Source organism: Hippoglossus stenolepis, chromosome 17 (assembly GCF_022539355.2).
Source record: "Hippoglossus stenolepis isolate QCI-W04-F060 chromosome 17, HSTE1.2, whole genome shotgun sequence".
NCBI classification, from domain to species: Eukaryota; Metazoa; Chordata; class Actinopteri; order Pleuronectiformes; family Pleuronectidae; genus Hippoglossus; species Hippoglossus stenolepis.
The window spans coordinates 1379433-1381932 of NC_061499.1; the positions used below are offsets into that span (position 1 = coordinate 1379433).

General features: G+C 42.5%; 1 protein-coding gene across 1 annotated transcript in view; it reads left to right on the forward strand.

Annotated features, from left to right (window-relative positions):
• The window catches only part of il11b (interleukin 11b), a 7010-nt gene that overhangs the window by 2265 nt on the left and 2245 nt on the right, over positions 1–2500 (forward strand). The window lies entirely within an intron of this gene.

Consider the following 2500-nt stretch of genomic DNA (forward strand, 5'->3'; position numbering starts at 1 on the left):
TACAGGTGGATTCCAACAAATGAAGCCACTTCCTACTTCCTTCTGCAAATATTTTGGAAAGTTTGTATTTATAAGATAATAGATAATCCTTTATTGTTGTTTTTAATATTATTTAAAACCATTTTCTAAAACATACGATCCCGGAATCAGACGTTTCAGTTAATTAAACTCATCAAAACATAAACCTCTGAACATTAATATTTAGCTGCAAAACAAGGTGTCTCTCTCACTGCTTCTTCAGAAACATATCTTCAGCCTTTCAAGAGCTATGGAAAAACTGAAACCTTTATTAATTCACTTTCTTTATCGTCCACTCGGGGCAGCACAAGATGTATATGCAACATTTATGTTGAAATCTGTAAAAACCAAAACATTGAGCTAAAAGTCAGTAAAACTCTCCGTAAAGCCGACGTGAGACGTTGATCATTTCATCCATTGGACATATGAAACTAAAGTGCAGCTTTAATTTGATCTCATCAGTCTGGGATAATAATTATAAAGCTAAATAATATATAAAGTTCCTCACATGTCATTTTAAAACACTTTGATCCTGAAACACAAATGTTTAAAACTCAGCACTCACATTCAACGAGATCACAGACTGGTAAGCTTCTCTTGATTTGCTGGTTTTGGAGGAAGTTGACAGACACCCAGTAGTTCACTGTGAGTTCTCTTGATTAAAAGTAAAAGTTCCCGCTCAGGCAAAGGGGCGTTCGCTGTCAGAGAGAAAAACACAGGAAACTGCAGCGTCTCTGCTCAGATTCTGACTCAGCAAAAACACAGAGGCCAACTGGAACCAAAACTGTGGAAGTGTGTGAGACGCTGTGTGTGCATGGATGTGTTGTGTTTGTGAGTGTGTGTGAGTGTGTGTGAGTGTGTGTGAGTGAGCGTGCTGACGAAATGACCTGTTAAATACATGAGAGATGAACCATTCACTGCTGCTTCTTAAGCAGCTTTGTGCTGAGCTGTTCTGCTGCCGCAGCCTTTACTCTGCCAAGCTCATGACTGGACTCTGCACTGCACGGCATGTTTTTATTACAGTGACAGAGGATTTCTGCTGATGTCTTGTTCAGTAATTTTCCAGAAAACCATTTGAAGTCACTTGGAAATGTTTTAGTCCTCAGCTGCTAAAATGTTTATCACAGCTAGAATCGTCTGCTGAAGACAGAGAGGTGCAGTTTAAAGCTGTGGAGGAAAATATGATTAAACTTTAATTAAGAATGTTTTGGTCAAACTACTCGTTTTGGCTCAGGGTGAAAATGAAAAGTGACAGGACACTTCTGATGAGTTTAAAGAGAGAAAAACAAATGTCCATGACACATTTCTTAGAAATAAATCACCATAATTTAATGGATTCTATGTTAGGTCACGTCCCACCACTCCACTAAGTCCCATGAATATCAGTTGTGTAGTTTTTGTGTAATCCTGTTCACAAACGAACAAACACTGATGAGGAGGTGATCAACCAAACGGTGAAAATGATCAGAAGGAGGTAAAACATCAGAGATTCAGAGTCTTTAAATCAAACAGACAACTGCTCAACGTTTAGTCTAAAGTGTCAGACACAAAGTGGACGTTTCCTCGGTGAAGTGCAGCCTGAGGCGTCTGCCCGCTGATGTCACCGCAGTGAGATCCGCCTGAGTCACGCCGCTCCGCCGGCTCCCCTCTCCCCGACAGGAGGCCCAGAGCAGGCTGGGAAAAAAGGAAAAAACCCACAGCATACCTCACATTCCTTCTGCCTGATCTCACCCTAACGCACAGTTCTCTTCTTTGTTGAGCGGCGTAATGGGACTTTTGAAGTTGCATAAACCGGCGGATAGATTTACAGACGTGAACTAATGGTTCAGGTGTCAAGTGTTTGAATAGAGACCAAGACAAAACAAACCACAGAGGATTTGAGGGAATAATGATCTTTGTTATTCTTTGTCGGGTTGAGTGAAAGGATCCAAAAGACAAACAGATGATGCTTCTCGTTCCTGTAGGAGCTTTTCAGACATTCAGACACTCGTCACTGGTTCACTTCACTTTGTTGGTGCTTGTGCTGCAGGAGCATTTGATTCATTGCTCTACAGCTGTTTTCAGACATGAACTCTGGATCAAATTGGGTCGGCACTTTTTCCAGAGTTCCCCAGCAGGAGATTGTTCGGATCAAAATCTTTCCTCCAGGTCGAAGCATTAATCTCAGACGCTGGTGCAGCTGCCTCAGGATTCATCTCAGGCCTCGTATCACTTGGTCCAGATCTCGGCTGGAAATCAAACTGTCTCCACGCAGCTTTGTGGGTTTTCTCTGTAATTCACTGGCAGCAGGTCAATGAGCGAGGAGGAAATCGGAGTTGTTTCACTTCCTGTTGCGACATGAATGTAGCTCCGCAGCCACCTGTTATCAGTCTGTTTGCAGCTGTGAGGCGTCACAACGCAGAAGCTAAAGCAGGCGCTCACCCGGAGGACAGATGAAGACATTAGTCCACAGCGAAGACAGTTTTGTCAGAACCCCCTTAAA